Genomic DNA, 9,323 nt, shown 5'->3' on the forward strand with positions numbered 1-9,323 from the left:
TTGCAATAAACAAACTCGTCACCGCAGCTATGCTTGGTCTCTATATGTGTACAGAAGGAATATAATTTTTTTTATTGATTTGTTAGCAAAAAAAAACCAGTTTAAACCCAGTCAACAATCGTGTGGTGTTTTACTAGCACGTCTGATCTCCCTGATGAACACTAAGCTAGACTTTCTAAATGCCAACTAAAAGCTTTACATTCTGACCTTGACAGTACATTGGTTCTACAGCACCATGTTTGTTCATCACTTCTATATTAGCGTGTTGAGTATTTTCTCTTTTATTTCTGTATTGCAATGCTGGTGTGAAGCCCTTACAAAACATAACTGCAGTAAACTGAAGTAAAACTGCAGTACAACAGCAAGATATAGAAGTATAACTGCAATAAAATTAAGTACAATTGCAAAATCGCAATACAATGTAGTATAAACACAGTTCAAATACAGTACCATAAAGTTCAACAGCAGTATAAATTGCAGTAAACTGGAGTAAAAACAAATAAACTCCGTCTTTACGGCACTTGTGCAGAATGTCAATGTCTAATATGCCAATGGTGTAGTAAGAACTGTACTGCACTTGTGTTCCAAAGGGTTTGTTCTTCAACATCTTTCAAGAATATTTTGTACTTTTTTCCACAGATGTTTTTTGGATTGAAGTAATTTTCTAATTAGAATTTTAAGTGTTTATTTGCAAAAACGAATAATAAAAAATAACTGCAGTTAACTGAACAGTACAACAGCAGTAGCCTATATAAACGGATAACTGGCAAAACTCAATGCAAATGCAAAATTGCGGTATAATAAGGTATAAACACAGTTCAACTATAATGCAATAAAGTTCAGCAGCAGTAAAATCTGCAGTTCAACTGAAGTAACATTAAATAAACTGAGCGAAGCAATATAGTGATATGATATATAATTTATTGCACTTAAGTACATAAGTATTGAAAGTGCACTTTAGTTTTATTATGTATTGCAGTATCGTACATGTATTTCTGTAGGTACTTATTCTTCTGAAAAGTGCAATACAATATATTGTGGTAGTACTTTAGCAATACAACTGAAGTACTAAAACCTCATTTGGAAACACGAAAAGAACCCATATGAGAATGTGTGCGCATATATGAAACCTATATGCAGTATATATGCACATATATGATATACAGTATGTGCATATACAGGCCTCCTGTATTGCTTCTTTATGTCCATATATAAGCCCTAGATGTACATACAAAATATCCCAGATATAGCAGCGTTGCACTGATTCACTGTTGAAATTCTGAATCAAAATCATTATTTTGGTTAGGGTTGAATATTCAGCATTGAATTAAATTATGAATCAACGTTGATAATTCAATCACTTCCCATTGTTGTAAATACTTACATTGAACTAATGTTGATAATTTACCTATTTCTTAACTGAAAATACTTACATTGAATAAACATTGATATTCTGGTAATTTACTATTGATGAAAATATTAACATTGAAAAAAATTTGATAATTCAACCATTTCACAACATTGAAAATTCTTACATTGAATCTGATTCTTACATTGAATCTGATGAAGGTCATTTTAGACCTTCATCAGAAAAAGTCAAAATTCACCTAGGAGAAATGTACAAGGTGTAGACCGATTTAGAAAAAAATCTAATGGAAATGTATAAAAAATGCATTATGACAAAATATTATGACAACTTGCTCAGCAATTTTTCATGTAAGGACTCATGCCATGAACAAACGATTAAATGTTGTGGGGGGTGAGACTATTCAACAGAGACCAAAAGCATGACAAAAGCAACTGATAATGTAGGAAACAGCAGAGAATTGCACATAGTCATTTGTATGGATGTACAAAAGTATTTGCAACTTGTTCATAATGAGAAACTGCTTTTCTGATGTGCACAAGTGACACAATGATGATCCGAAATTGAACAGGGAGTTTTGAAAATTTAAATTCTGATCTGAGAAATGGACCAAAGCAACTGAGAAAAACTGTAACAGAATTAATGTTTAATTAATTAAATAAAACACTTGAAAAAAAAACACTGAAATAACGGGTTATGTATGAGAGCTGCTCTTTGAAGAGAAGAAGCAGCTTTAGCCTTATGCAAAACGAATAGTTTGCAGTCAAATATGATAAGCATTTATTTTAGCAAAAGAAAAAACTATATATTTTGGACAGAATTCAGTGTAAAATGTAAGACATTATTTATAAAGATAGACAGGCCTACCAAATTATTTTTAGAGCATATGAACATAAATGGCAGCTGTTGTTTTTGACCCAACAGCCGCAAAACTACATGATGAACGCTGTGAGTTTGCGTCAGGATGTTGATACATGGACTGATTTTTTAAGCAACGTTGTTAGGCAATATTACAGGGAGTGATGCTGCTTGGCTACTTTCATAAAATTGGCAACAAACATTTTACATAAACATTTGAAATGTAAGTTCGTTTATATTAATGTATCACAATAGGATGTGAGGTCTAGTTACCTACCTATCCTCCCAAGCCAGGACGAGCCGAGGGTGTCACAGCAGTTGTTCTGTACTTCTGTTGTATTGCAGTATATGTACTGCAGTTAGTTGTATTGTAGTACTTCAGATGTATTGCAGTAATACTGCAATATACTTAAATAATGCAGTTTTTTTCAAAAATGCAGTGTCCAAAAAACTTCACTTTTCAGGAGTTAAATTGTTTTTTTTTTAAACTGCAGTAATTTTTTGTAAGGGCCCTCTCAGTTTGTTTAATGTTACTTCAGTTGTACCGCATATTTAACTGCTGTTGAAGCTTATTGCATTACAGGTGCTGTTTTACTGATTAGTTTACTGCAGTTATTTTTTATTAATAATTTTTCAAAATAAATTCTTCCCGAGCTCGTAAACTTCCAAATCGGGCTCAAATCAGGCATAAAATCCTGTAGTTTGAACTAGGCTTTAGGCTGTTCAGTCTCCGTGTTCAGTCCATTACTTCCACTGTATCTGTTTAGCTGAGGGAACGAAACCAACCCCGTGACGTCAGACACAGTCACATTCCAAGCTGGCGGTGCCCTTGGTCTAAAATCTATAGTAAAACATGCCATTTTCTTCTAAATAGTTACATTTTAATATATTTTCATTAAAAGGAATCCAATGTACAAGATAATGTAAACTCAACTGCACCTTGAGAATGAGTTTTACAAGTTTAAAATGATTTTAAATCAGTGAATGTATGTAATGAAGAAAAGACAGTAAAATTGCTACGTAATTCATCACCACAGCTGCATAGTCTCAGTATAATTTGTCCAGCTTCGTTGTGGATCCCCAATAGACTTACAAGAGAAGCTGGAACGACATACTGCCACCTCTTCCTTCCTGTCAGGGCATCTTTTGGCACCCTATACAACACTCCGTCAAGCATTTTAAGCTTCACCCACTGCTTCATGGTTTTGAGCAGCTCAAATGTCTCATCAGCTCTCTCACAGTAAGAAGGCTTCTTCCCTCTACTCACATAAAACAAAACTTTTGACAGAATCTCATCCTTTTGCTGATTCTTTTGCAACTCACTCAGCAAGAACACAGGCAGCAGACTGGGACCTGGAGTCCACAACTGGTGAGTATTTTGAGTGAGCCATTGGATCGCCCTATCACATGTTCCCACTCCCCATTGTGTATGGACATCAAGAACTGCTTACACCAGTCCACGTAAGAAAACAGTGTTCTAGTGCCCTACAGTGTTGGTGTTCAACAGTGCAGATGTTCACACTTAACCTGAAGACATCCTGAACAGTGTTTTCTTGTACTTTTCTGACTCATTTAGCAGAACACAAGGTGGTTCAGACATCAGTCTTTGACCAATACTGATAAACGAAAGGCTGTGTACTCAAAGCATCAGCGACCATATTTTTGCTCACAGGAATGTATTGAATATTAAAGCTATAGAGGCCAGCTTAGAAACCCATCACTGCTCGCATGCGTCTAGTTTTGGCTATTTCAATATGTACGTAATGGATTGTTGTCTGTCCAGACAATGAAGTTGTGTCCTTTCAGCCAGTGACTGAACTTGTCAGATAAGGACCACTTTAAAAACTCAGAAATTCCAACTGATGGGCATGTACTTGGTTTGTGCCTTGGTGAGGACTTTGCTGACAAAGGTGATAGGGTGTGCCTTGTTTTCACCTTCCGGTACTTGGGGAATTAACTAAATGGTCCCTAAATTCATTCTATACTCATTAGCCCACCTACATATAGAACAGAAAAGTAGAAATTCTTTAGAAGTTGTTTGTCACTCTTGCCTTTGTTGCTCTGCCTTAAATCTGTGTCTATTATTAATGAGTCCCTATTATGGGTTTTTGAAAATTACCTTCCATGCAGTGTGTAACACAGCTCAAGGTGAATGAAAACATCCAGCTGAGGTTTAAATCTGAAAGTGCACCATGTTTAAAACTATTGATTCTTGAGTCAAATAAATGATTTGTATTGTGTCCGAATCTTTTGCCTGCTTGTATCGACATTGATACAAAACATCGCCAAACATGAAGTACTGGATCGGATAAAACGTGAACGCACCCTTCCCTTCAACACTAGCAGCGTACAGGGAATCATGGAATTAATCATGATGCGAAGATTACAACCACTGAAAGAAGGCCAGAGATGTGGCTGTGGAAATATATTGTCAAAGTTAATTTTCACAACAATAGTATAGCCAACCTTGTACTGTATTGAACCCAGGCTCATTGTGATTACGTACCCCTATATACACTTCTGGAGAGAGCAAAATACGTCCCAGGAACTAAATTTTTTGCAGTTTTTGCAAATCCATCCGAAGCTGCTCTATAATGTGATGCAGACGCGGACAATTCGGTATCAGTTCAGTAATAGATCATAACCGGTTATTACATACTGCCATCCTTTATCTCATATGCACTAAATTGTGGTAGCATACTATGGTGAGGGAGGAAACTGCGAGTTATTAAAACACTTCAACTACTTAAAAACACAGAATCTGTGCACAATTCACTGCGTGTGTGTCTTATAATATAGAAATATAATTTATAGATACAAGATTTTAATACAAGAACTCTTGTGTTGTAAGCCTGAGAAGTAAAATATAAAATTGTGTATTGAAAGCATTGTCAATGCACAGTGATGCACCGAGACATCAGATTGAACCGAATCAATGGCATGATAATCGTAACTGAACCGAACTGTGAGACCTCTACCGCTGCTTTTTTAGATCTTAGATTTCTCTTGCTAGTGCCATTCGCGCCTGCTGTTCTCATGTAAATTCCCCAGATGCCGCTGTTGACTGACTTACTGACTGACTAACTAACCAACTGATACACCAACCCTCCTCCTTCCCTAAACCAAACTGCAGTGTTTTAAAAAGCAATCTAAAAAAGCCAAATTTTTACCATGTTTTCAGATTTTACCACATTCTCACCCCGTAATTAGTTTGTTTGTGTTTCTTTTTTTGTCTTACCTGCTTTCTGGAACTGTTCTTCATCGGACTCCGTTGTTGCGGTCAATTCCGCTTTACATCTCAAGTACTCCGATGTATGTGTCAAGCTACCAGACATACTGATAACAACAGAAAAGCCATCCATATAGAAGTAAGTGGTCCGATGGTAAGCGAGAAAAGGAACGCCGTCATACTGCCTGGTAGCGTTCGTTTTTAAAAATGAAATGCAACCATACATAGCTCTGGCTACATAATTCGATCTCCAGAAATGTATATAGGGCTACGTTTTCAGAATGAGCCTATGTTGGCTGTTTTTCTTCCTGTCAGTTTTCTGATGATTGATACAATAATCTACCCTGCAAAGCAAGATTTGCCAGACGTTTTCTATTAAAGGAAGGATCAGCAAGGACTATTAATGTTTGGGAATTTGTCATCAGACTTTGACAGGGACTTTGTCAGTAACTTACAGAGTTGATATGGACTAGTTTCTTCTTCCTCTAGATTACAACCTGTAAGTGTGATTAAAATGGTTGCCTCAGTTGATTGTAGTTTGCAAAATTTGTATTTAATTGTGTGTTGTAATTTGTAATCACTTATCTTTTATAAATCAGTGCTTGTAATGTTCTGTGTCTTCACATATTCACATGTCGTATCTAAATCCATGTAGTAACACAACGCATACTTTTTTCATTACCAAATTTTTATGCTTTCTGTACTTGCGATTCCTTGTCATTGCTATAGCCACCATAAGCTGTTTCTACACATGCGTGGCACAGTCAATTATCAAAATAGTTAAACTTTTGCCACTGTATCGATTAACACTGAATGTGAGTCACTGGTATTACTTGGGGTTAGAGTTAAGAATAGAGCAGTATGTTGGTGTTTAACTGCTTTGTTTTAACGCATTCTCTGCATTGGGCTCACACATCATACACAGCACAATGAGGCGCAAGACATGTAGGGCTTGATTTGTTGCTATTTTCATATGAGTGCAGGTTTCATTTCATGTTTTTGCACCATGTTATTTAAATAGGAAACCCATTTGCACCACTTTGTGAACTAAGGTGGACTTCAAGAGTTCACACATAGCTGATAATTGTTTATCAAGCGAGTTTGGCATGCTGGGGAGACAGCCCTGAGTTCATATGATCCTTGAGCTCCCTCCCGTTTGCAGGGCGAGAGGGGAGTTTGAGCACAGGCAGTTCTCGAGAACTCCCCCCTTTAAGAGCTGATGACAGATTACAATTGCTATGTAGATATATACTGCTGGTTAAGAGTTCGACTATAGTGCTAATTTAGATTGATCAATTCACTTATGACACGTTTTTGGACTGTGGGAGGAAACCGGAGAACCTGGGGGAAACCCCCATGAGCACAGGAAGAACACGTAAACTCAGCACAGAAACGAGAGCTGGCTTGTTAAGGATTTGAATCAGTGATGTTTTTGCTGTAAGGCAACAGTGCTAACCACTGGGCCACCGTGCTGCCTCAAGCTACGGTCACACTGGGCTTTGTGTGTGCGAAATTCTGTCGTACTGCGCTGTGAAAAGGAGCGGGATTAAACAAGTTTATTAGATATTCAAAAAAGCGAGCGATTGCTCCATGTTTTAAATTTCTGTCCAGAGAGGTCCTTTTTGATCCTCGATTGGTCTCACGCAGTCAAGTGATGCGATTTTGCAGGTCAGAGTTCACCAAGCTTGAACTTTGCACTGCAGCCACATGCGAAACTTGACGTATGACCCTGCGTTTCCGGTCTGACGCATTCCCGTGTGTATTAATGGAAGGCTATGGGAAGAAAAGTCAAGTGTGACCGCAGCTTTACAGAGGGAAACGTGGAGGAGTAGGGGTGGAAGGGGGGATTGATTCTTCAAGGCAAAGATAGCTGTAGTAAGAAACTCTGGCCATTTATAGTGAGTTAGGAATCATCTGATTGGTGAATCATGCGTTAGTTAATGCGAGACCAGCCATGCTCAATCATAATCACGTCCTCCTCTCGAAATTAGTTTAGAAATAAACTTCATTTTGTGGATTAAGGTGCATCGTTGTTGCATTGCTATTTTGAGGCAACTGAAATAAAATGCACAATTGAACAACTAAAAGCTGGTCTAAAGTCAACGACGCATAGTTTTTGTAATTTAAAGAGCGCATTAGTTAGGCATCTATTCGTCGGTCCAAAACACACATACACATTGCTTAATATACACAAGATGTACATCAATACACAAATATATTTAAATATAAAAACAATAAAAACATATGCTGGATAAGTTGGCAGTTCATTCTGCTGTGGCAACCCCAGATTAATAAAGGGACTGAGCCAAAAAGAAAATGAATGAATGAATTATTTTCTACATATAAAATATAAAAGCTACTGGCTCCGTACCTTCTTCACAACTTAAAAAATCAGAAATAGTGTCTTATTTCAGTGCAGTTGATGGTAAAATAGAGATAATGATACATACATACATACAGATTATGAAAACGTCATCCTGCTGCCTTGACCCACTCCCCACATATTCCTTCAAAATGGTGTTAAACTGTTTATCTCCTAAAAGTGATAAATGCTTCATGTCTTTCAGGAACTTTTCCAAACTCCATTAAAAGTGCAGTTTTTAAACCCCTTCTGAAAAAGAGCAACCGGGATAACAGCATATTGAGTAACTTCCGACTGATTTCAAATTCTCCCTTTCATTGCCAAATTATTGACAAATGTTTTTTTTAACCAGATTAACAAATTTCTAAGTTCTAAGAGATGTTTAGACATTTTTTAATTTGGATTCTGACCACATCATAGTACAAATGGTGCCCTCATAAAGATAATCAATGATATTTGTCTTAATACAGATTCAGGCAAACTAACAGTGCTGGTATTGCTTGACCTCAGTGCTGCATTTCACACTGTCGATCACAGCATTCTTCTTCATAGGTTGTAAAACTGGGTTGGCTTTCTGGGACAGTCCTCAAATGGTTCAGATCATTTCTTCAAGGGAGAGGTATATGTCAGTACAAGTGACCATAGGTCGAGGCGGACACACATGACATGTGGAGTCCCACAAGGTTCAATTCTGGTACCTCTCCTGTAAAACTTTTTTATGCTCAAACCAAGAGAACCAAATTTCTTACCACAGCTATGGGGGTATAGGGGTCAAACAACAAAAAATAACCTTGGAGTAATTTTTTCAAGAACCTTGGTGTAATTCTGGATTCAGACCTTCGTTTCAGTAGTTATGGCATAGCAGTAACTAAATCAGCATACTATCATCTCAAAAACAATGCAAGAATTGGATTATTTGTTTGCAGTGGGAGAAATCTTGTTCATGCTTTTATCAGCAGCAGGGTGGATTACTATAATGGACTCCTCACTGGCCTTTCTAAAAAGACAGTCAGACATTTGCTACTCATCCAGAATGCTGCTGCCAGGATTCTGACCAGAAAATCAGAGCACATCACACCTGTCCTCAGGTCTTTACACTGTTACACTGTCCCATTTACATTCAGAATTAAATTTAAAGTATTATTATTGTTGTTTATAAATCACTAAATGGCCTAAGACCTCAATACATTACTGATATGCTCACTGAATTCAAACCTAGCAGATCACTCAGATGAAGGATTGAGTAAATTAGAATTTCCAAGAGTTCAGTCATAGCAGAGTGAATCTGCCACTACTGAATTAGCTACTGTTTGTGCCCCTACTGCTGGAATCAGATTCCAGAAATTATCAGATGTGCTTCAACAGTAGGCACAATCAAATTAACACTTAAAACACTGACTTAAAACACAAATCTGTTTAGCTGTGCCTTTACTGAATGAGCACTGTGTGTGTTGTTTTTCTTTTCCTTTTTTTGTCATTCCTTTTAAAGCTGTTTTAACATATTTTTA

This window comes from Danio aesculapii, chromosome 1 (genome assembly GCF_903798145.1).
Source record: "Danio aesculapii chromosome 1, fDanAes4.1, whole genome shotgun sequence".
Lineage (NCBI taxonomy): Eukaryota > Metazoa > Chordata > Actinopteri > Cypriniformes > Danionidae > Danio > Danio aesculapii.